Consider the following 26,778-nt stretch of genomic DNA (forward strand, 5'->3'; position numbering starts at 1 on the left):
CATTGATTTTTAACAATTAAATCAGTGTTATAAAGGGCAGCTTTTACCAACTAAGATCTATTGCTAAATGAAAGCTAATTTGGTCTCAAAAGGACTTAAACATTCATCCATGCTTTTATCACATCTTGGTTGAACATTATAACACCGAAGATTCAAAATGCAGCTGCTTGACTTCTAGCTGGCACAAAGACCCACTCCGGTTTTAGATAAATTGGCTACCTGTGAAATGTCAAATTTAAGTATCGTATGTTTTTTTAATCTCTACGTGGGCTGCACATTATCGGTACCAGATATTTTAAATCCCTTATTTTGCAGGTTGTGGAATAATCTGCCATCCCACAGAAAAAACAAACAAAAAAACCCCAACAACCTATTTTCTGTTTGTTTTCATCAAGTCTGAGGTGCCACAAGGTTTGGTCCACTGTGAATGTCGTTTTATTGATCTTTAATTTTAGCTGGTGTTTCTGATGTTAAATTTCATTTAAAAATTATCTGATTTTTGACTCCTTACATTGTAGTTTTTAAATACTATTTTATTTATCAGATTTCTACCATTCTTGTAGTTTTTGCTCTGTTTTCATTTTTAACCGTGTTGTTTGGCCATGTGAGGTTTGTGTTTTGAAACTAGGTTTTGTTGGAGACCTGGGAATGTAAATGAGTTTGCCTGGAAACCACAATGGGTCAACTTCTGTTGTTTTAAATGTGCTACATAAATAAAACTGGCTTGACATTCGCTTGAAGAACTAAGACAAAGCAGAAAGGTTACTCTGCCTCCGAGGCATTTACCTGCAACATGAAACCAGTGACATAGCTGCTCATCCAGCTCAGGATCCAAAATTCACAAGTTAATTCCAGTAAATGATAATTCTGACCTTCAGCCCACTTTGGGTGAAGACACATTTGGTGATCATTGTGTCTAAGTTGTATTAAATGACCAACTCATCTAGGAGGAGTGGCAACTCTTATGAAGTGTGGATGAGCCCATTAGTTCTTCAGACAGATGAACTTAAAATAGCATAAAAATAGCCTCCGGGTGGCAAACGTCCTGTGTTAACTCACTTAATCAATACAAGTTTAAACAACTAAAGAAACAGTGCAGCGCTGTATCCAAAACAAACAAAAATGCCAGTTAAATGCAAACTACAAACTCATTCGCTAGTTAGCTTCTTGTTTTGAGGCACTCCTCTTTGCATTAGTCACAGATCACCACAACTACGAGCCGAAGCATCCACAGAGATGCGATAAATATGGCATACTTGTCTAACTGAAGCCACAAACTTGAAATGTCACTTGCTCCACTGAGTCCCTTAATCAGCATGCATTTGTTTTCAAATTCCAGTGTCAAGATTTAGCTCTGTGAAATTCAGTTTTGAGGCAGGGACACAAGCAAAAAAAGACCCTCTTGTGAACATCAGACCATGGGCATCTCTAAATACAGACTACAAACCTGCTTTTTAAAAGCGTAACTGGGCCGACACCATTACGCTATAAATATTTCACACCACATAATGTTTCCTACTTTGGAAAACTTGCCAAATATTTTGTCTTTTACATAAAGTAGACAGCACTAAGACCTTCAGAGTAAATCTGTTCATGTTTTGTGACAAACTGAGGAAATTTATGCAAAAACTGCAACGACAAAGTATCAAAGACACTACTGGTGCAGACTTTTAAAAATTTAAAACTGCGCTCTGCATTTCAACCAAATGCACAACACAGACACCTCATCTCTGTCTTCTCCCAAAGCGTACACTGGCTCCCCCCTGTCATAGACAGCCTCCATGCTCATGCAGTGATTAGGAGTTGAATAGGGGAGCTGTCAGGTCATTCGTCTTTCCTCTCCTCTCCTCCTCTGTCTCCCCTATCCCCATCAGTCATGCCTTAACCACTGGCCTGGACACATAAACAAGATCAACACACACACCCTCGAGTCGTCGACGTGCACGCTTACACAGACACGAAGAGGACCCCACACACACGCGCTACAGATTTACTCAAGCAGTCAAGACAAACAAAACACACACACAGAGCTCTGGCTTTTAAAGAATCCAACAAGGACCCACGACATTAAGCAAATATTTACAGTTACAGTGACATGCAGGTGGATGAAAGGGGAGAAAGGTGCTACCAGAAACTCCCTGTCCTGCTGATGACATATTCTGACTGGTGTGTAAAAGGTCAGATGCATGTGTTAGCTCTTATTCTTGTCATTAAGTCCACACTGATGGGCACATTCTGTGTCCATGTCCTCCCCCCCTCTACTTTAACTCAATAGTGATGCCTTAATGCTCTGCCCTCCATTTCCTCTTTATATCCATCCTATTTCTCACATCTCGTCTTCGTGCTAAAAGTAATCAGTGAATGTTCATCAGGCCAAGCATCCTTATCCAAATCCAGCATCCTTTACAGCTCTGAAATATCCTCTAAAAATATTAAAGAAAAAAGGAGCAGTCTGCCGTCACACACACACACTCCTCACCCCTGTCAAGCTAACAAATTTGTTCATGACCATTTTCATGGCCATATCTACAAATTAAATCTAGAATCTGCATTTGACATTTGCTATGAGGCTTTCCTCAGTGAAATAAAAAGTCTGATTGGCGATCTTTCCAGTAATAAACCCTATCGCCACTTCACGGAGGAGCAATTTTTACTTTGCAGTCACAGGAGATGACGACAGAAATATCTCCATTGTAAATCAGCCCATGGGGTATTTGGGGGGGGGGGGAGAATCTACCAAAATATGAATAAATAGATAGAGAATGGTTATTTCTAGGATTAAAGTTTTCCATGGGCATCTGTGATCATTTGTGTACCTGAGGCTTTATGAAGCGGTCCCATGTAAATTCAGCTGAACACTTCATAGAACTATGTAAAAGGAGGAGGAAAAGTAATCTAAAGCTTACAGATGGATCTGACACATGCCGTCCTGGTTTATTTTCAACTTATTCCTAATACAGTGTGTTGGCTGCCTCTCTGAGACGGTCTTGTCCATAGTGCTGAAATTGCAGCTATCCGTGGTGCTGAAATCACAGATATCCTGGACAAAATTGGGTAAGAGCTACTGCACTTTTGTTCTTAGGATCTCCCTACAGTGGCATAAACAACAAGTTTAAAATCCAAGTGATAACTTCTGCAGACGACAATACGCTCCCTAAGTTGTGTTCTGTGACAGTGTTCAAGCTCATACAGAGGATGAATTACTATCAAAACATGAGCTTATCAGTTAGCTCGATATTTACAAACTTGCACATCAATCACAGCAAATTTACAGCTGTTTGCACCATTTGTTTCCCTTTTTCTTTTTTGAGGGACAGTAATAGTGATTCTGGGAAATGCAGGAAATTACAGGCTAAAACAGATGAGATGGTGAAGGATGATACAGCAAAAGCTAATAACGGACAAAACAACCCAGTGAATGCATCTGGACGTCACAAATTGCCTACACATAATGAGTTCTGAAACATTCCTAAAGTAATCATGCAGGATGACCAATTCACGACCACCAGGGAAAACCATATTCGCCAAGAATTATAAATAATATCCGGTGTGTTTTCCTTAAGCAGTGTGGCTCATCCGGTATCAAAAAAAATGAAGTGCTGAACTGGCTAAAAGAATGACTTCTTAAACTCTTTCAGACACTCTGAGACGCAAGCTTATTAAAACAGATTGCCGCTTAGTGGTATTTTGGGAATCCTTAAGCAGTAGGCCTGTGACGCACCGATAGACTCATGATGTACTTCAAACCCACAGGGCATGTTGTCTCAGACTCTGCTAGCAGGTGTCTGGCCTTTTGTGTTAATTATACTTGAACGTGGGAATTATTATCTCATGATCCCTTCAAACAGAGAAGGGAAAAAAAAAAAGGTGGCCCTAACTAAAATGACAAAAAATGTATACATACACCTCTTATGTCAATTTAATGTTTATAAAAATTAACAACTCCCCTCAAACACTCCTGTCCACTGAACCGTGGCCCCTTCCAAGAGTTTTGATATAACATAAAGCAGCAGGGATCTTTTAGTGCCTGTAGAAAACATTAGAAATTCATAGTTTCACCCTGGGATCCTAGCTCAATAAAACTCATTACAAACCGTATCACATAGGGAGCCAGCAGTAGCAGAATTGGAGCCTATATGGCTAAAAGGTAAAGCGTAAATAGATATTGTACTGCAAAAACTCAGTAACTGCTATACTTGTGTTTATTTGGCAACCTCAGAAGTTTAGAAACCTGCACTGGATGCAGTTCCATAGACAATAATGGTGCCTACTAATTTTATATGACAGTTGTTTTAAATTAGAACCAGCAGAGCATCTACAGTAGCCAGCATAACTACGTCAGGACCTTTTAACACAGTAATGCTAAGAGTGATTGTGTTAAAAGAATTGCCTTTAATGACTTTAGGATTCTATCATTGGGTTCGCAGCTGTATTGAAGTTTAGACTCCGAGCTCTTGGCCCCTGCAGGCATGAAAGCTGGAAAGAGGAACCAAAGAGCAGATTATCTTAACAGGGTGAGAAGCACTTTCAGCCTCTAAACTACTGGCAGTGTGATGAATTTAATTTGGATATACATGCTGAATCATTTTTGTCCACTATTTTAGATTACAGCCAGCAGCTTCAGGCACTGGGGTTTTGATGAAAGCACCTTCTGATGGTAGCTCTGTTGGTAGACTTTTGCACACGTCAGTGAATCTTGTTGACCTGTCAGAAGTGAGATGTAGTCTTTCTTTTAAGGTTGATGTGTAATTTAACATCTTCTCCAGTACCAGCTCAGAAGGCTTCGACGCTGTGCCCCGAATGTTAACGTGTGTTTATAATGAACAAGTTCACAGCACGCTTGGACAGATTAAAGTTTTTGTAATTTTTCCCAAATGTCAGACTGAAACATTAAATTTGAAGTCTTGCTGTGAGACTTCGGCGTGTGCAGTCCCAGGGTTGCATACCACCCAAATGTGTCTTGTTAAGGAAAACCTGAAACAAAATGTTTTTACTTCACTTAACCATCACTTCATTATATCAAAGCAACATTTGAAATAGTTGCCCATTTGAATTCCACTCAGTCAATATTAAAAGCAGCAGTGACCACTCATTTACAGAATAATGTCAGCTACAATGAACACTTAGATCCACAAAATACAAATTTTACATGATACACATAACTACTAGACGTAACAGTCATTTTAAAAATGTTTTAATTTTTTACAACTTTTAGGTTTACATGTATAAAACATTAAATTAGTGCTAGGAATTTCCTGAAAAATGATATGCACACAGATTATACTTCCCTCATATCTGATTGGATACTTGTTTGCAACAGTATTGAAGTTGTTAAGTTGTGACCTTCAATTTCAAATCCTAAAGAAATACTGTAGCTGAACACTGAACCACCTTTAACAGTCTAATTAGCGAGTAATGACTGAACACTCAAGTGATACACTGTATCGCTTCAAACCCATTTCCACGTCAGGTTCAAGATGTCCAGACTACAAAGTATCCATCAAGTGACTCATGAGTGTCTCCAAGGTAACTGATAACAATTAATCATAGAAATCCGATTACATTCTTAGAAAGCAGTTCCAAGACAACTACAAGTATGCCATGAAAGCACATACATATATAATTGAATGAGAAATAACTAGTTAGGTCCAGAATTTATTGTGCACTTCGTGGAACCCCAATTCAGCAGTCACGTGTTCGGTGTCATTACTATCCCACCGCTTCATCAACTTCCATAACAACAGACGATGTGTTATAATTACAGCGACAGACTAAGACAGCAAGAGCATGGAAAACAGGATTCAGTGACTCACACGTCGCTTTCTAGAGATCAAAGTAAAGCAACATGCGTCTCCCCTATCATTCTGTATGATGCTGGCTGAAGATTCACTTCTTGAGTGCGTCTGCCATTACCATCCCAAAGAAGTCTCAGTATTGTACTGCTGGGAGTAATGCCTCTCATCTCATGTGGACCTGTATTGATGACTACTGTCAGTAGTGATAGTGATTCATCGAGTTTCTGCACTAATAAATATTAAGCTGTCAGAGCAGGACTTTTATTTTAAAATAAAAAGCAAACCAAAATGGAAATTCTTGACTCAACAGTCAAGCCCATATTTAGTCCTTCCTCTTCATCTACTGCTCAGCATGCTGCCTTTAATGCTACAACATTCATAGTCTCTATTTTGAGGGACTAGGGGAGCCCAGAACACCAAATGACTAACAGCCGCCTCTTATTTACAGAATGTACTATAACAGTCTAGTTTTTCCTCAGCACAGAACATCACACATTGTTTATTTGAATATTTTTATAGCCTTATCATGGATGCTGGATTTTATAGTTAGTATTTATAGGTTTTGACATTTGGGTCTTCATTTTTTTTTTAATCAGAGCTCCTTCCTCTTCCTTTAGTTCCTGTGACTACACACACACACACACACACACACGTTATCAAACTGTGTGTACAGCTCATGTGCACTGACCGTGGTTCTGAAATGGCTTTCTGGCAGCAGTAACTCGCAAAGTTACAGACTTTTATTAGGCTGAACAGCAGGGGAGGCACAGGTGAAACATGGATCTGTTTTATTTAGCTGTGCTAGTGAGCCAGCAGGAACAACAACAGGGCTCTGGCAGTGGCAGAGCTAAACTCTGTGCAGACATTTATTAACGTTATTAGTTACACAAGCATTTAACAAATCAAAATGTCCTACTGTGAGAAATGTCTATTAGTAATGTTTACTTGCACAGCCAATAAACCAATCATAATGTGATTAATCCCGTAATGCGGCTGAGGTAGAGCCCATGTAAACAACACGCTCTGCTTTTCCTAAACGCTGATATATTCTCATAATCAGAAGTTATGTGCAGTTTTATCTTCAATATTTAAAAAATGAGTTTAAATAATGTAAATATCTTAATCAAACTTTGACTCTGTACTGGAGGCTTAACTGCATTTTTCCTTCAGTTTATTATCTTGATGAGGCATTCACCGAGTCACAAAGAAACCCTCTCAGTGCTTCATTCTTTGGTGAACACATCTACATTCTTTACGATTTTAAAAGATCTAAAAGGAGAGCTTTACCACTAAAATATGGTAATACCAAAGGCCGAAATGTCATCATCTCACAAACTAAGACTGTAATAACCATAATGTAGCCACGCTGGTGCAGTACATTTACCAGCCACGGGTGTAAATCACAGCGTTAACCCAAGTAGCACAATTAACCCTTTCATGCATGAATTATGACAACCTCAATCAGGATTTTTTTTCTTAAGTATTTTTATTCATCTTCAGGCATGAAAAAAGATTTCTGAACTAATTTTTTTTTTTTTTTTTTTTTTTTTTTTTTTTTTTTTAAACATGTACTTTTCAAAGTTTTTTTTTTTAACATGTCCACTTAGGTGGACAACATATGTTTTGACTTATGAATTTGGTATCAAGTGACATCAGTGTCCAATGTTGTTGTTTATCTGCAAGTATACCATCAACACTAACACAAATACAAGAAAACAGCCTTTCAATAGTTGTCCACTGTAGTGACCACTATGTGTGAAAGGGTTAAACAATTTAAAATGATTTTTCTTAATACTTTAGTGATTTTGTGCCACAATCTGATAACTATAAATGGAACATTGTTACTGTACGCTGTGGTTAATATGTGGTTATATAAATCCTATAGAAGTAATGACTTATCCTTACTTCTACTTCACTACTTATGATTTATCTATGCCATGCGTGGACCAAACTATGATCTGAATAAACAGGAAAAAAGAAAAATGGAAAAAAAACAAACAAACCAAAAAACTATAGAACACTCAGGTTATGACTGCTGCTGATCACTATGACGACCGGTGGTGAATGGCAAAAGTTACATCCCAACATCTGGTTGAGCCTTTGTCCTTTTGACTTGTGTACCTCATTCCTGTGATTATCAATGTAGGATTGTACAGATTCTCTGATGACACACAGGGACAAACAGTTTTAAACCCTCTGAGCTGTGACACGTTTTCACATGTTCTAGAAAACTGTTCAATTCAACTGGGGGGAAAAAAAACAAACAAAAAAACTTAATAGTGTGAATCATGCCTCAATCACAACAACTTTCATTGGACCTTATAACAGACACAGAAGCGCTGGGAAAAAGCTACAAAGCATTTCTAAAGACCTGAATGTCCATCAATCCACATTTAGACAAACTGTCCACAAATGAAGGAAATTAGGCTGCTATTGGTATTCTCCCTAGGAGGGGGCATCCTGCAAAGACTACACAAAGAACAATGTGCAATCCTCAAACAGGTTAAAAGAACTAAAGGGTAACAGCGAGAGACCTTGTAAAACGTGTAAAAAGGTAAATGATGCCTCGAAGAAAACCCATTTCTCCAAGAACACACTCGAGCACTCTTAAGTTACAATACTTAAAGTCCAGCTTTCTGACACAAATAACAATACTTTTGGCTGCTTCCTTTTTCACAAAGGCTTGCCACAGTGGGTAGCTGCACATATGATTTGGCAGATTTTTTTATTAATAGTATTTATTTTATTTCTATTTATTTATACATACACCAGATGCCCTTCCTGACACAAACCCACCTACATGGATCAACCCGGGGATCTTTTGCTCATTAGGTGAATGTGTGAACCACCACACTGTGGAGACTACTTTTAGACAAATACACAATTTCTTTCGGGGGGAGAAAGGCTGTGCTGCACACTAACAGAGGTACAGGCAGTACCACGGCTTGGGGCCTGGATGTCTTGCCACCATTGAGAGAACAATGGATTCCAAATCACAACAGCTACTACAGGAGAGTGTCGAGCAGCAGCTCAGCTGAACAGAATAGTTGATATATTAAAAAATAAAGTTCATGTTTTGGAATGGCTAAGTAAGAATTGTGACCCCAAACGAATTCAGATGCTGTGGCATGACCCGAGGCAGACTGTTCAAGACGTCTCAGAAATACTGATGAACTCGAACTTGTTTTGTAGGGAGAAATCATCTAAAACTCTTCCAAGATTCAGTGCAAACATCTACAGGAGACATCTTATGTTGTGGCTGATGCTGATGAAGGAAGTGCTGCGAGTCATTTAATTGAAGAGATGACCTTATCCAGCCAGCGCTGGGTAATTACGGCGTGTGTTCAGTAAAGACATGAAGTCTACTGTTGTGTTCCTATTTTAGATGGTGTTTGCCTATAACTGTGACATAGGAGACAATCACACAGCATTTAATGAGTCCAAGGGGTTCACAAATGTATCCCCAATACACTCAGACACACACACGCCTGCTTTTCTAACACAGAACTAATGCCAAGAAACTGCAGCTTATTTCAGGGGAAACAATCAACAAACAAAATCTCATTTGCATTATTTTCATTTGCACCTCCCAGCTTTGTATTTTGACATTTAACAGCCTTTTCTAACAGCTCACTGCATTTCTGTACAGACCCATTTGTGTAGTTCCCCCGCACACACGAAGTTAATAGTTGCCTCTTAACCACTGTTTGTAATTTCCACTTGTAAACTCCAGCAGCACACTTCATTAAAGCAACACACTCTTGGAAATATTCAGCTTGAATGTGCGATTCTTTTCTCTAACCAATTCATCCCTGAAGTCATTTCTGTCCTGTGCCTGTACGTCTGAGTGCATTTGTCAGGGTTGTACGCATGAAGCAATATAGACAAATGAGGACCAGCATGTTTTTCCTCCCTCACACTGCATTTACTGCGGCTCATTGCTGGTAAACTGTCGACCAGCAGCAACTTGGAAATCATTTGGAGACACTATTACTAATGCAGGTGAAATAAATAAAAGAAAAATGGCATGCAAACGGCTCCAGAGCAAAATTAGAAGGCGATGTTGTGCGACTGTGTTTGTGCAACTGTGTGTGTGTATGGGTCTGTCCTTCTCTCTCATTATCCCCAGATTGAGACAAATAGAGGGGATCTTGCCCTTCGATCTAAACCTCTACACCATTTACCCTCACATCACAGCTGAGCAAGTGTGCCATGTGGGTTTCTGTGTGCGTGTGCGCGTTTCATTTAGCCTTGTGAGAGGTGTGTGTGTCTAACACCAATGCCGTGTTGGCCACAGAGTCCGTTTGTGCGTTGTGGTATCGCACGGTCATTTCAATCTGTAGGTGAAGGTGTGCATTCAGTCACGGATGTTCTCTGGATGTATGTGCAACGCTTGTGTGTGGGTGTGTGTGAACAGAAGCATTTACCACACTGGTGATTATGTGCGACATGTTTGTGCACAGTGGTGCTCAGTGAGCGCACTCGTTTGTGGGTTTCAGTGCTGCGTATATTTAGTCACTGTGTCTCAAAAATTTCAGTGTGAATCACAAGCAGAAAGCAGTAGCTGATTTACAAAAAATTCCTGAACTTTTTTTAATAAGTGCATTAAGTACAAGTATGTGAAATCCACAATATATGTGGTGGCATATTTGTTGACCTGGAAGAAAAGATACAAGCATCTTGAATTGACTGGATTGGTGGTGGGTGCACTGATAAGGCAGTCAACGCAGGTATTTCAATTTGGCCTAAGAAACACTGATTTTTTTAAGATATATTATAATTTATTAACATTTTACCCGTTTACCTGATCTGTTCACTTGTGTCCGATAATTACAGATTATAGTAAGGGATCTGTCACTGCTGCATACGAGTCAAGTATGTTTCAGTACTCTCAGTGGAATAACCTGAAAGAGCAAAATGAACTTCCTAGTTCCTCTCTCTTTGCCTCATCTCAGCCACTATGTGCGCCTCTGACAGGCTCTTTGCATTACAGTGCTGCCACTCCTTGCTGTCCAGGCAAAAAGAACAAGAATGATGAGCCATTTCCTGCTGCTGTGTCCTGTAGAGGAACAGATCCCTTAGATCCAGCTTATTTTAAAGTGCTTAAGAATGCCGGCAGTATGACTCACAGTCTACAGAAGAATGCATTTAAGACTTAAGGCTGCATTGAGGAAAAGAACCTAAACATGTGAAATGCCTAAAACCTTTGCACCATAGTGTAAAATACTACAAAATCTAAATCATCAAGGGTGAAAATGGCTTTCAGTTTTTCCCCATCTCATTCAAAAACACACACCTATATACTTGCTGCCGGCAAGGACATGTTCTGCAGCTGCTGTCAAGGTTACATATTTGATTCAAGCTGCACAGTGCTGACCAAACTTCACCTTTTCCGTTTGATGGTAGCGCACATCTACTCAATTGTTTACGAAGAGCCATTCAGCAAAATCCTTTTAAGTCTGTTCTAACACTTGTTGTGTTTGGATGCAAGATGAATTAGCAGATGGGGACCTGAGCAACCTTTACAAGGGAGAAATCATTATGGTCAGATGGCAGTCGCATCTCTGAAAACAGCAAAGACTGTGGGCTGCTCTGAGTCAGCAGTGGCAACTACTTGCTCATCTCTATAAAGAGATGGTAGCAAGCATGAATATGCACAACCTCTAGGCAGGGACACTGTTCTGAGTTTTTTGATTGTACTGTGAGAAGTACTGACTAAATCTTTGAACACAGGAAAAGAGCAGAAAGTAAAAACAGGAAAGTCTTATTTAGCTTTATGGTGTTCGCATCTACATTAGATTTTGTTCGTCTTTTTCACAGCTCATTGCTTTCTGTCAATTTTGGAGAGGTGTGGATGTTCAAATACAAACTCCATTGCTAAATCCAACATGCTGCTTTAATTTCACGTCAGAAACAAATATGCAACTGATGGCACACGCCACTAGTGAGTTGACCACTGAACCAAAAGAAAGACATCGATGGATGTGTTCAGCGCCGGGTCAGTAGGCCGACTCCCCTGCAACCGTTTTCACTTTGAGGGCTAATTTGGCCTGACCAAACCAGAACAGGTCTGGCCTCTTTCTGATTAAGTGCAGCGCTACTCAGAATGAACTACACATCCTGCCAATCTTTCTGCTTAGTTCTCAGTCCGAGGGAAAAAAAAAAAAAAAAAAAGACTTTCCCCTTGTGTGCTTTACTTTAACCAGATTGAGCTGTAGAAGCAGATGATCTGCTAAGGATGCACCTTTGCCCTACTTTATGTGAAAAAGCATTGTATTTTATTCATAAGTGCACTGATTGTGGAATGTATATAAACCAACTTCTCTGTCAGTAATGAGAGTTTCTCCTGACTGGTGAACTCACTTGATCCGTTAGCCAGCAGTAGGTCATGTCATTTATTTCGTTCAGCAAGGTCGCTCGCTCCGGGAAGAGAACTGGGTGCTACAACACTAGAGGTTTGATTAATTGTGAATCAACGGGCCATCAACTGGCTGCTCTAAATGACTGGATGAAATAATATATCAAACATCCCCTTGCTGGACCTTCCTTTGAGGGAGGTTTTAATACAAAGTTAAAAATATGTTGTCCCACAGCAGCAGGAAAAAAAAAAAAAAAGTCAAGAGGGAGAGATCAAGGAACGACAGATATAAGAAAGAAAAAAATGAATGATGTGGAGGCAAATGCTTGAAATGGAAATGAAGAAAGGAGATAAACAGGAAGGGGGCCATAAATTGTGAAATATGAACAAAAAATTGAGTCTTGGGTAGAAATTTAGATACATGAAAAACCAATTCGCCCATAACAGAACCACATCTCCATCCCTCATCTCTTTCCTACCATCTCTCTCTGAAGTTTCATCTCCAGTGTGTGATTTTGTTGCAAAACAGAACTGCGCTTATGTGAAATTTGGGAGTGACTTAATTCCAACATCCAATAGCTCTGATGTTTTAGGTTCTGCCTTAGTAATGGGACACATACAGACACACATACACGCACCCGAAGATGGTTTCCATTTCACGGCCGTTTCCAGCAGCTATCAGCGTGGCAGGGAAATCAAGCCCTCGACCACCGTTTGAAGTAGTATCAGCTGCACTCGCTCCTATCGCCTTCCTATCACTCCATCCAGCCCTCTCTTCTATCTCTCAGTAACCCCTCTCTTCCTCACTTATCTCCCTTATGCCCTCAGAGATCTTTGGCCCCTTCCCTACGTCCCCGTCCTCACTCTCTCTTAATCATCATCGTCTGCTCCCGCTCTCATCCTGGTCCGACTGAGAATTGCTCGAGGCAGTAAAAACTTCACTTCCCCTTGTCACACCAGCCGTCTTTTTTTCTTCCCCCTCCATCTCTCCTTCCTTCTGTCCACCCAACCCTCCATCAGATTTTGTGTAAAAATATCCTGTGTAAAAATACCCCTACAACTACGAAATCCTGCAATTGCAGTTTGGAGATATTATATCCGAAATATGTTTTATCAGTACTTCTCTATATATGACTGCACCACAATCTTTCAGGCCTGTTTTTTAACAGAAGGTGATCGGGCCTCATTGTATGCTTCAATCTACAGCAAACCAAAGAGACGCAGCATGCGGAACCTTAGCTTCTCTCCTAAGGTCTCTTCTTTTGTCACACAACTACTTATGTCACTTTTATGTATACAATTAAGTGCTAATTATGCTTGCATTTGGATGGAGACCATCTGAAAATGTGCATTATTGTCCCCATTTGTGCAATTCACTCCTTGTATTTCCTTTCTCAGCAAGAAACACTTTGCAAACACACCTGCATGTAGTTAGTTTAACCCCTAGGCTCCTTTTTTTCTAAATTTTGCAAAGTAAAAAAAATATATTAAAAAAAAAAATCCAGAAACTCAGTAAGAGCTTCATACCTGGAAGGCCAAAATGAACAACTGTGCGCACTGTGGAAAAGAGACACCTGGGAGAACTTCTCCTTATTCTTCCCAGCATGCTGAAGTGAGATATAGAAAAAAAGGTTTTCTGTGCTTGCATGTAGAAATGTAAATGTGAGAGTAGATAACATGCATTAGATATAGCTATATCTCTATATCGATATTTTTATATCTCTATATCCATCTCTCTGTATATAGATATATCAAGCTCTCTCTCTCTCCACACACATACATACACATACACACACAGAGAAAGAGATATCTCGATACATCTCCGTCTGTCCGTGTACATTCGCTCACTCTTTCATATTCTCTGTAATGCAAATATCTAAAGGTATGTGAAATATCTAATCCCATGATAGCAACTGAATGCATTTAGAAAATGTGAACATGAAGACCTGATGAAGTTCAACCCGAGCGTCAGAATGAGGAAGAAAGGTGATTTAAGTGGCTATCAGTGTGCCATAGTGTTGGTGCCACTATGCCACAGACAGGTTGGTCTGAGGATTTCAGAAACTGCTGACTACTGGGATTTTCCCCACACAACCATCTCTGGGATTTACAGAGGATGGTCGGAAAAAGAGAAAATATCCAGTGAGCAGCTGTTCTCTGGGCAAAAATGCCTTGTTGATGCCAGAGGTCAGAGGAGAATGGCTAGACTATCTTAGCTGACGGGAAGGCAACAGTAACTCAAGTATCAGCTCATTATAACCAAGGCTGTAAACAAGCATAACAAATGCAGAAGAGCGTCTCTGAACACACAACATGTGGAATGTTGAAGCAGATCGGCTACAGTAACAGCAGGAAAAAAAAGAAAAAAAAAGACCATGGGCGACACTCGTAAGGTAAGACCAGGAAATTGAGGCTACTATTTAGAGGGACTCACCAAAACTGGACAACAAAAGAGTGTAAAAATGTTCATGAGCCTCAATCGGCTGTGACATTTGGATGGTCGCACTTGGGCATAAACAGAAAGTAAAGCATGGATGGTAAATGGACTGATTTCTTATATAGCGCTTTCTACTCTCCCGGAGTACTCAGAACGCTGTATACAACATGCCTCATTCACCCATTCACAACCACTCATACAAGCACTTCTAAACACAAGTGCAAACTAATCTACATTCACACACATTCACACTCCGATGAGGGCATCGGAGGGCAACTTGGGGTTAGTATCTTGCCCAAGGATATTTGACATGCAGAGCATTGTTTAAACACTACAGCCCACCTGAGTATCTTTGCTGACCATGTCCATCCCTTATGATCAGTGCACCTATCTTCTGACGCTGCTCCCAGTAGGATAACACACTGTCACAAACTCAAGTCATCTAAAACTGGAGCTGGAGATTCCCAACATGGATGTGCAGCTACTGTGTGATGTCATCATGTCAATATGGACATAAAATCTCTGAGGGACGTTTCCAGCACTTTTTTAAAAAAAAAATTTATGCTGTGACGAACTGGGCAGCTCTAAAGGAAAAATGGAGCCAGTAAACTCTAACTCTATGAAATGTAATGAAACTGAAATGAGGCACAGAGAAATAATCAAGTATCTCAGTTTTAATCATATTAGTACTAGACAGCCTCGTTAGTGCTCTATGACCTTTAATACTGCAGCTGGTTGTGGTTTCATAACAAAGACGGGGCCCAGTACAGATAACTAACTGGTGGGAGGGGGTAATGCGTGCCGAATCCTTATTCTGTGCATTTCCTATATATAGAATAACAAATCCCACCAATGGACTAAAAACAACACCATGCCACATCTACATTTGAGCACACATTTTTCTGAAAGTGCATCTTTTTTACTTATTTTAAATTAACTACATTGAGCCAGTGTAGGTAGTTGTCATCACTCTTCTTCCTCATTGTTAGTCTCCCACATTCTCCATCCCCAACTCCTCATCTTGGCTCTTCCTCCTCCTATAGCACATCTTCCGTCTCTTTTCCTCCTTACTCTCCCCCACCCCTCTACACCTCAGCCCTGTATTTGTCCTGCTCCTCATCTACATGCCTCTCTCTTGTGCACATTCTCTCTCAGTCTGATGCTTGATGCTGCCGGAGACCGATCACAGCGCTTTCCTTTGCTGCTCAATGAGAATCGCACACTTCTTCCCCAGATAAGGACAAAAGAAAAGAAGATGAGATGCAGACAAATGGGAAAAAAAAAAAAACAGGAGTCAAGTGACTCTGTGGAAGCAGGACAAGTAAAAGAAAGATCCCTTCCTGAGGAGAGAGGAGATTTCTAAAAATACAAGCCAGCTTACTCTCTGCATTCTGTTATTTTCTCTCTCCCTTCTTTGTCCCCTCCTTCATTCAGTACCTGTTCTGTGGGATTAACATGACTTAAAATTCAATCAGCCTACAGCCCTGACGGAAGAGCGACAGAGGAGGCAGACAGAGCGCTGCAGCTGTCGGACCGAGTGAGGGGACGACCAACGGGAGGGGAGAGAGAGGCAGACGAAGAGACAGAGATAGCAACGAGAGAGAGAGAGATGGGTGTTTTTCCACGGAGCTGAGAGAGCGAAAGCCGCGGAGACGGAGAAATGTGACGGCTTCAGGAGTCATGGTGGTGGAATGATCCGGAAAACGAGGTTAGTAAATACATCTTTTTATCTCACAGAGGGCAAAACAGGGGTGAAAGATGCTAGATGAAGATGAAAGAACAATGAGACGACTCAAAAAACAGAAAAATAGCTCTACTGTGCTTTTGAAGTAGCAAAGTGCACACAGGAGGAGAAGAGAGAGATAAACTAGAACGAAAAGAAATTAATTGCAGATAATAAAAATTAAATGTAAAAAAAAAAAAATCCAGTGGGCTTGTAACATACATGTAGCTGCGGCACTAACATATAGACACACACTGAAAGGAACACACTCGCCGAGAGACACTGACAGAGTGCAAAGATTTAAAGCACGATAATGAGATCGTTTTCTTAAAAGGTGCCGGTTTGATTGACAGGCCAGAGAGTGGAGGCGGGTGGACTTTTGAACCGTCTGACATTCGTGCCACTGATCAATAGACCAGTTGTTTTATTAGGCTCAGTGTGTGTCTGTGCGTGAGATTCAAAGACAGAGCAAGTAAACGGAGAGATGCAGAGGCTGTGCGTGCTTGCAGAGAGTATCACTGCATGGCTACTTGGATGCGTGCGCCAGCATGTGTAAATGTGTTGCACGACTGTGTGTCTGTGTGCGTGCCGAGTGCATTTGTGAGCGCAAGAATCATCCAATGCAGCCTACCGAGAAGTGCTAAGAGGGTCTCGGAGCTATCGATTCCCTCTGACTGACAGGTGAGAGACAGTGAGGGAGTGTGGGAAATCGAGGGAGAAAGAAATGAGGGGTGGCAAGTTGAGGAGGGGGCCGTAAGAGAGGCGTGAGTGACAGAAGTTGTGGAAACAGGGAGGTGTGGAGGCATCAGAGGGAAAAGGGAGGTCAGCAGGGTGGAGCAGCGAAAGGCTGATTTATAATTTATGATGCACACAAAAGGAGTTTTCAAAATGGAGCACATGCACAGTACACACTGCATTTACACTATGTCTCTCTCGTTTTAGGTTTTCCAGCCATCTCCCAGGTTACTCCCAAACCACCTTTTCTGCACTTGCCTCCAAGGTCATCAACAAACGGCTAATTCAGCGTGGGAGAATAAATGCAGCAGCGAGTGTAGAAGAGCCCCGAGACACACCGGAAACCGCTCCTGGAAGTGAGGGACGAGAGGAAGGCGTGAAAAGAAACAAAACAGTGTGTACAAGAAAGGACCAGATGAATGAATAAAAGAAAAGGAGAGCTGAGAGTGGAGGCAAAAAAAAGGAGCAAAGGGAGGGTGATGGAGGAGAGAGGAGGTGAGAAGGGGAGGTGAAGACTACTGCTTGGATTCTTACTTGACCGAACTGCTTGAGAGACAGAAAAGTTGAACACAGCCATGAGGAAATCGTATCAAGATGCCATAAATAGGATTTTAAGCAAAGTGGATTCCTGGATTTTTTTCAAACCCGAGTCTCTTTTTCGGAATACCGCGCCAGGATTGAGCGAGTAATTCAGGATTTCCCAGGTTTTCTTCATCTATAGAAGCCTAAGAGGATATCGTGGGATTGGAATTTCTCCAACTCTCTGGTTGTCTGACACTGACCTATATCCGTCTCCTTTTGATGTGTGTGGGGATGTGAGAGTGTGGAGCGGAGTAGGACAGGTTTCAGTGCAAGCACACAATAACCTCCCACCCCCCTGTGCTGGCTCAGAATAAGTAGAAACACCTGGGGCAAGATCTGTGCAACATACACACACACACACACACACACACACCCTCAAACCAGGATAACATGTGGAGCTGATTTGGATTATAGAGCCGCACAGACGGAAAAGGTAATGTCCATGCAATTCCAAACACACACACACACACACACACACACACACCAGAAAAGGCAAATCTATATCTGCATGGCTAGCTCTCTTGTGCTGAATCATTGAGTAAATCAATGCAGTGCACACCAGCACTCACTGAACTGGGAACTCAGAGCTCTGTGCCCCTCTCTCTCTCACTCTCACTCTCACTCTCACTCACACACACACACACACACACACACACACACACACACACACAGGACTACAAAATGAACAAAAGTGCATTCAGAAGTTAGAAGTAGTGTCAAATCTACCACTTGGCACCAATTTTAACCTTTTCTTATCATCTTTGTATACTTTTCATATCCTTTTTCACTCTCCCCTCCCATTGAGAATCTGTGTGTGTCAGCCAGCCGTCTTGCATCAGATTACCTACTAGGTGTGTCTCAGCTTGGCTTTCATCACCTTGCCTTTATGTAATCTCACCTGGCGTGCTGTGTGTGTCTGTGGGGTTGACTATGTGTCTGTGGTGTCAGCAGCAGCAGCCTAAGCAGCACAGATCTGTACTAACCTCCCTTCGTTTGGGGCTTTTTACGTAAGCTTTGCCTGCGTGCGCACACAAACGCGTAGATTTGGCACACTGACACGGGAGATCAGACAGACTGGACAGAGAAGGATAAGAGGGCGATGAGAAAGAAACGGAGAAGGGAGCGAGGGTAAATAGTGATGTGTGGAGATGGAAAAAGGAAAGGGAGGGGTGGCACATGATAGTGGTGGTGGGTAGTGAAGGCTAAGAGAGGTCAGATGACAGGATGGCAGAGGGTGAGTTATAATCAGTGACAGACTGTCATGTGACAAGGAAAAGACAATGAGTGGAAGTAGTAGGAAAGGATACACAGTGACGTGATGAAGGTCTTATGGTAACACAGTGAAATAGCAAAGAAATGGAAGGATCAAGATGAGCACAGTGTTGTATAATAGAGATTTCAGAAGCAAGAAACTACATTAAAATGAAAAACAGAAGAGCCAATCACAGGCAGTGGGGGAAAAAAAGACCTGAGATGAGTGACTAGATAATAAAGTTAGAAAGAGACACATCCAGGCTAGAATAATACATGAATGAGGATTGACTGGGTGGGAATTAAAAATAGAAAAACAGATGAGAAGAAATAATTAACAGTGACAGATGGTCATCATTATGTTGCTTTCTACTGTTACCAATGGCTACAATTAGTCTTGCATGGCCCCAAAAACTCTGTTAAAGATCACTAACACCAGTAATGAGCTATTTGGAGATATAACTACGAGGGGAATACAATGTACCATAGGGCTTTTCCATGTAAAAAGACGTGCCAATTATCGAGCCCGGCTTACAGGAAAAGTGAAAAATCTACCTTAGAGGAACATTAATTATCCCAGAAACAAACGAGATTCAGCTTAAAACAATACGGCACATGTGAACAATAAGCTTTCTGAATAACCAAGACAGGGCTCATTATTTGCTCCGTTGATAGTTTACAGTTTTGACTCCCGCTTTGAACGGGGGCACAGCTAATGCTGAAGAAATGACGACTAACTCCTTTTGAAGTGCAACAAAGAGGCTGTTTGGTTTCTATTAAGCAAATCATCAATCTATAATTGGCTCTGCTCTCCTGCTACAGAGTTTCATAAGAATACAGAGCAGGTAAGTGTCATTTGACTCAAACAGTGAAATAAAAGCAGAATAAAAGAACAATTTCTCAATTATGTTGTTAATGCTCCACGTGGCTTCTTGTTACCGAGAGTGTCTGCCCGTCATTCCCAGGCAACAGTAAGGCAGGTGAACAGATGGGGCACTTGCTGTTCAAAATACAAGTCTTGCCAAGATAAACAAACTGAATGTGTGTATATATTATATTATATATATTAACTGATGGGTTACCAGGCAGTGTTGGTTGTGTGCCAGTTAGTGTGATCTAGCTCAAACAACATGTAAATCCAGACATTTTTGCAGTATGAACTGCATCTGGCTTGTGAATTAAGACTAGGCTGGGTAATTATAATTATACTAGCATACTATAAGTCTGATATGCTAATAATTACATTAAACTTGCTCTCATGCATTTTTTAATCTTTAGAAATGGTAAAAATACCTCAGAAAAGCTGGCTAAATGTAGATTAGAGCCCATTATTAAATACTTATGCACACCACTTCAATATAGCAAAAAGTCAAACTTAGTTATGGTGACTGGACAGTAGCTGGTTGTGGGGCGAGGCTTCACTGGAGCGTGATTAATGAATAAAGAGCCAAAAGGAAGATAAGGGGCCCAAAAAAGTGGAAAAGTCATGAACATTAATGATAATTACATGAAACAAAAAAACAGAGACAGGCACGATTAAACATCAAAGATCATAACCTATGATGGATGTAGGATGTCACACACCTGCTTGATTTAACCAACTTTCCATCAAGGAGAGAAGTGGAAAGTTTGAAACCCTGAAACAAGGGAAACGTGGTTACTGTCAGGAGGATGGCACTTGATGGATGAATGGACGAAAGAGGGGATGACAAACGGTGAAGGGAGAGACGTGAAAAGCTGAGCTGTTAAGGAATAGTGGGAGGATCAAAGGATGAGGCATCAGGCCACTGTCGGGATCAGGGATCAGAGCGGCAGATGATGGACAGAGAGGTACAGAACGATAGTGTGATGAAGAGGCGTAATTACAAGACTGTTTAAGATAGGGAGGAACACTCGGAGGATGTAGAGAGACTGAGTAATGAAGAATGAAAAGGCGAGCGATGACACTTGAGAGGTGGATGATAAGAGAGCGTGGGGATAAGGGAATAGAGGAATAACAATGTCTGAGAAGAAAAACTGCACTAATAAAACAGAGACACAAGGAGGAGGGTGTGTGTGAACGAATGGAATCAATCCGATGGGACTGAATGATAAAAGATTGAGTAATTAGACAGTTGGTAGTCAAACGTAGATTTGTAGGATGTAATGATAGCAACGAAAGGATGACAAAAACAAAGGATGAAAGTCAAAAGATGTCAAATGACGGAAGGAAGTGTGAAGATAAAAGTAGAGAATGATTGAAGGAGCAAAAGAAAGAGTTACCAAGAGGTTACCCGTAAAGAGGTGGAAGGAGCGAGCAAACGTGCTGTACAGAAAGTAAGGAAAGACACGAGGATGAAAGTATGAGTAATTAAACTGTTGACAGTCTGTTTAGGCACAGCAGGCGCCTGATGAGCAGAACAAACCGTAACCACGGCAACCACTGGAGACAGATGGAGGGGTGGGTTTTGGGGACGGAGATATCCAGGAGATGGGAGAAATGGGGGAAAGTCGAGTGTGAACGTGAGGAAACTTGGGGGAGGGGTTAGAACATGAGAGGTTGATAAGTGTGGGGTCGGAGATGTGGTGGAAATTAAGACTTCACGCAGCAATCGTATTTAAAGAGAAGTAGAAACTATAGCTAGAGATGAACACTCTGTTATCTGTGCTCTTCATCCAGTTCTGTGTTTTATTCTGCCACAGAACGATCTCTTATATCCTTCTAGAGATTAGAGAACATGATGAGCACACCTCCATTATCAAAAAGCAGCTATGCTGAACTTGATGTCCTTTGTAGTGGCAAAACACACACTGCAAATATAAGATGGTCAGGTCAGTGTGCTCCAACAAGCTCCATCAGGCCTGACCCATTTAGTCCTGACCAAAACAGTGAGCTATCAACAAAGAGAAGGGTCAGCTCAAAAATCACATAAAGGACACACACAAAGGAGAAACAGGAATTAGAAAAAATAAAATAAAATTAATGGTTTCTGCAGCGTTTTATAAACACCTAGAACCCAGATCCAATGAGTCCCAGCAGAATTTCGCAAATTAAGATTAGAAATTAACCCGCGTATCTGTGAAAGATTATTCCACTCTAGCTAATACTGATCCAAATCTATGAAACTAAATGAGAAAATTAGGTTTATGTAATGTGATTCAGCTATGCAGACTGAGAATTGCTAACAAAATTTCACAGAGTACTTTTAAACTTATTAGGCTAACTTGCTAATCCTGCTTTGTGAAAACCCCCTCTAGAGATGGAGGAAGAGAGGAGATGGATTTACAGGAACAGCACAAAACTTTGATGTGTTCAATCCCATCAAAACTTTTCTCCAACGAGCCTAAAATGCAAGATGTTATGACCCCATTTAAACCTTTTGTCACATGTTCAGTCTGTAAAAAAGCAGAAAAAGAGTGGGAAATATGGGGTCATATACTTCCAAAGCCCCAGCGGTTTGGCATACTTGCTGGATAAATGACTGTTGATTGTCCCAGCACTATACCATACCAAGACAAATCAAAGGTGCCCTTCAATCCGTCAGGTCCACTGAGTGACATTCTGGGTGCATTTACTCTTCGATGATTGATTTTAGGCATTTCAAAAGTTTAAAACCAAGAACTGAAAAAGAAAGTCTGGGCTTTTAAAGCACCGTCAGCCTCTTTTAGACTGCTGAGATGTACATTCTTCACATCGAGTTTAAATCCAAGCCCAACAAAGGCAAACATCAAGACCATCAGTTTGCAAGTATGTCCCATAATTCTGCTAAACACGCTGGGAACAGCTTCCTGCCAAGCATCCAAACCAGCACTACGTCTTCAGTTCACATGTGTTTGTCTGCATTACAAATATCACCAACAGATGCAAGTAGGTTGTAGATGTTCAAGTGAATCATGGTGCAGAATGCAGCGTGGGTGATGACTGTCAGAAGAAACCGGCTTGTACTTAGTCGGAAACACTTAAGTCTCACAGCAAAGCACGCAGCATTTCTGCATGTATCAGCACTGCTAAGCATTAGAATATGAGACGCAGTAATCAACAAACTCAAGGGAAACCAGTTTCCCCTGCAGGCTCATTGCAGTGCAGCCTTGTTTTGTCTGTATTAGTATCACACACCGGGGGAAAAAAAGCTCTTTGTGGTGAGTTACATTGCAAGTTGTGATTCATAACAGCTAAAAGTGGCTTCAGATCAAACGCGCCTGATGCTAACAAGACTCGAGCAAGGAATCGCTTATATGCTACATGCTACATTTATGCCTTCCTTTGATTCTACTTGTGCTACCCATCTCTTATCACTGGCCTTTTGTCTTTCCTCATTTAAGTTCCCTTGTTTCAGAGAGGGCCATGAGAAAGATGGGTGACCACTAGAGCAATATAGAAAATCGAATGAAATAAAATAGAAAAAGGGTAGAAAAAGGAACAAACACATTAGTGAAGACAGAGTTTATTTTTTATAGAAGTGTGTGCCTGTGTGGAAGTGTGTGTGTGCCCGTCTGTGCAGCATTAATCAATACATCCATCACTGTGATGCAGAGGCCTGGCTGGCATGTCACTGACCTACTGTGCTGGATGCAGAACGCTGATTGGGTAACTGTTCTCTTACTCAGGATTTCCCCTCACTGAGCTGAAAACCCTGCTGAATCACCAAACTGCCACATGCACATGCACACACACACGCGCACGCTTTTCCGCCAAGCTGCATCCCGTGGCGTCAGCCAATCAGGGTCCATATAATTGGCACTGCAGGGTTTCTGACTGGTGGGGATGTTGACAGATCAGCAGTGGTGTGTTGGCACATCATTTGTAGACTTATATTTGTAGTGAATTTGTGGTTGATTAGCCTCATCGACGTAAACACGCACAGGTGCACACGCACAAAAGCATCCATTGATAATATGGTGCTGAAAGGCTGACATTAAGGAATGAGAGGGAGAAGTTGGAGTTCGGATGGGAAGGCAATCAGATAATGAGCAGTCATCTGCTTATAGAGAAATAGGCACCAAAACAAGTCAACAAGGGACAATGAAGCTGAGCTTGAAAGTTAGAGAGACGAAGATGAAGAAAGAGCATCAGAAGGAATGAGAAAAAATAAATAAATAAACAGGACAGGAAAATGCAAGCACATTATGTTCACGGTGAGTGGCAGGGTCAGCTATTTTACAAACACTAACATTACTGTGTGTCTGCAGGCAAATTTGTGGATGCAAGCATAACCATATTTAAGTGGGTGCAAGTTTAGAAGTTCAAGAATGTGACTGTGTGAAGAAAAAGAAACTAGGATTAGAAACTGAAGCAAGAGTTACTCCTGGGTGACCCCTCTGTGTGTGAGTTTGCAGTCACAATCAACCTTTCTCTTTCTTGATTTGTAAGATTTTAGTGAATGTCTACTGATACCAGACTTAAGGATAATAGGTGTCACACCACACGTTAAGTCACTAATATTTAACAGCACATCACAATTAGAATATGGGAGCAATGTTCATTTTTTAGAAGCAGATAGCCAGATGAGCACCATAAATGTGAAGAATCTTGCTTTCATCTACAATCAAGGTGTTGAATGAGGAACATGCACGATGGCCGGTAACAACACGTCCCCCAACCGAAAAACTCATACGTGAACAGTATGTTGTTTTTCAGATCTTAAAACACCTTTCTTAACTTTAAAAGTGACACGACTTGGTCACTGCAGAACAAAGCGAAGATTTCACAGCCTCCTGCTTTAATTTTCCAGTTTCACATGTGTTGAGCTCGAGGCTCTTGACATCATGTAGCTATTTAATCCATCCTTTCCCTTAATGACCCCACTGATGTCATGTAACGTCAGCCGTCTGCACTCGTTTTAACTTCAGCACGCTCGCACAAAGTGCTTTGCAGTGCGTTTCTCTTTCACCCACCTCCATGCATCTTGAAGTTCAGTGCCTTGCCCAAGGTCACATTTGTCAAAGCGTATGTGGCCATGTCTCAAACAACCAACTGTGCAATTAGTGGCCAACCCACTCTGCTACAAGAACCGTGTCTGCCCCGCAGTCCGTGTAATTCAATCACGGAGAAGTCTTAAAGAATGGCTCGTGGATGCCAACTGATGCAAACACAATTTCCTTCACAATCAGCGCAATATGGAATAGCATCAATGAGCATGTGGAAAAACAGAGACTGTCAGCTATTAATTACATGATTTTATTGGCTTACTTATTGTCATTGTGGAGTTTAATTAGATCCTACTATGCTATTGCCATCTGGAGTAAGAAGTCATCAAAAGAGAAAAGCATTGAGCTGCTTCCCCCTATCAGCAGTATGACAGCTATCCACCACAATGAAAAATTATTACTCTCCAAGTAGAAAAGACACTCTGGCACAGCAATGTAACCAAGTTATTTTCAGTGCTTTATGTCCCTTATTTGCTCAGCTGTCCCCGTGATCCAGCTGCTGAATCCATCTGTAAGATGTATAGAAAGAGACTGCTAGCATTTACAAAAGGATGTTCAAAACATAATGTTGAAGTCCTGCTTTGCATTCTGAATGACAATGAAGCATTACAACGATTAAGAAAAGCTTCCTGGTGAAAAAAAATGCACACACAACACAAGCTGTGCTAGTATACTTCTATAATGGCAACAAATACCAGTAGGAAGAAAGTTCAGGCAGTGTATACGAGAGTTACATAACAAATCATAACGGCACCACTCCCCGTCCCTCTGTGCCAATGAAGTGCCAAAGAAAATCACTGTCACCTCTGTTGTTTGCCAATTCAATTTACCTCCCAGAAAATATAATCCCCAAGCTGTGCAGTTGTGTGGGCTTTCCAAGGGGAGGAAACTAAATTACAAACCCTCAGCAAATAATGGGTTATTGGCTGCCACAGTTATAACAACCTTAATGGTAATGACACTGTTAGAGAACTGGAAAGAAAGCCTCCAAAGCTATATGTTCATTTGATTGATGGAAGAGGAACAAAAAAGCCAGATGGAGGTGCACATATGTGAGCCGTGACACGAAGTAGAGGCAAGGCCTACTCGTTGCTGTGGTTCACCACGTCAGGTTTTCCTACCCAGCCTCTCCGTGGTTCACTAATTCACAGCCAGCGCTAAATCAGAACAGCAGGGTTAACACCTGGTTTTTGGGATGTCAGGCACATCCTGCAGCCGAGCGCTTCTACATATTGCAAGAAGGGAGGTCTGGCCACTATGACAGCCACACTTCAAAAAGAATCACAGGTAACTGAGGTGGTTCAACTTTTATGACTTTTTAAACAGTTTTTAACAAGCCACTCCAAGTTCATTAAAGACTGGGTTGCTTATCTATGCAAAGCTGATGCGAAGTGGCAGCTTTTATAAAGCCAAACTTCAAAGACTCCATCAATATTGCCATTTTTTTTTCCTACTCCAAACACAGTGAGCAGAGAACAAGCAGAGTGGGTTGCTTTCTCTTAAGTGTTGCCATGTTTAAAGATTAGATAGTTTCAAGAGCTCCTGGCTTTTCATAAGGTACAGTAGCCAAAAGCACCCTACAACGCTAGAATCTCTCAGATCAAACACTCATGTCTTCAAATTTTGTACAAATAAGAGTAAAAGCTCTTCAGACTGCTTAAGAAAATCACCAAAACCACCAGAGTTTTTATGATCTTCATGCAAGAACTGTGAAATGTGCCTCAGTGAGACAAAAACAAGGATAATATACGAGCCATTTAGTACATAAACTGATACATAGGTGGGAAATTTCACAGGAATGAAAAAACAAATAATTAAACCAAAAACCTAAATGAAAACATGTTAAATATCTGGCTATGAGACGTTCCAGGAATAGAAACAATTATTAAAATCTTCCAAACAGGAAGGATTCCAACAGGAATTAGTGAGAGTGGGTATTGCATACAGATGAATGTACGAGTACGTACACACACATTTGTTTCTTTTTCTT

At 41.1% G+C, this 26,778-nt stretch overlaps 2 protein-coding genes across 2 annotated transcripts in view; one reads left to right on the forward strand and one right to left on the reverse strand.

Moving 5' to 3' along the window:
- Nucleotides 1–26,778, reverse strand: part of pcxb (pyruvate carboxylase b) — a 293,413-nt gene that overhangs the window by 62,008 nt on the left and 204,627 nt on the right. The gene's annotated exons all lie outside the window — the stretch shown is intronic.
- Nucleotides 15,766–26,778, forward strand: part of LOC134624934 (leucine-rich repeat and fibronectin type-III domain-containing protein 4) — a 37,028-nt gene continuing 26,015 nt past the window's right edge. The window contains exons 1-2 of the mRNA XM_063470142.1: nt 15,766–16,298; nt 17,256–18,063. The gene's annotated coding sequence lies outside the window, so the exon portion shown is untranslated. The remainder of the gene's footprint in view (nt 16,299–17,255; nt 18,064–26,778) is intronic.

The sequence above is a fragment of the Pelmatolapia mariae genome, linkage group LG3_W, assembly GCF_036321145.2.
Source record: "Pelmatolapia mariae isolate MD_Pm_ZW linkage group LG3_W, Pm_UMD_F_2, whole genome shotgun sequence".
NCBI lineage: Eukaryota > Metazoa > Chordata > Actinopteri > Cichliformes > Cichlidae > Pelmatolapia > Pelmatolapia mariae.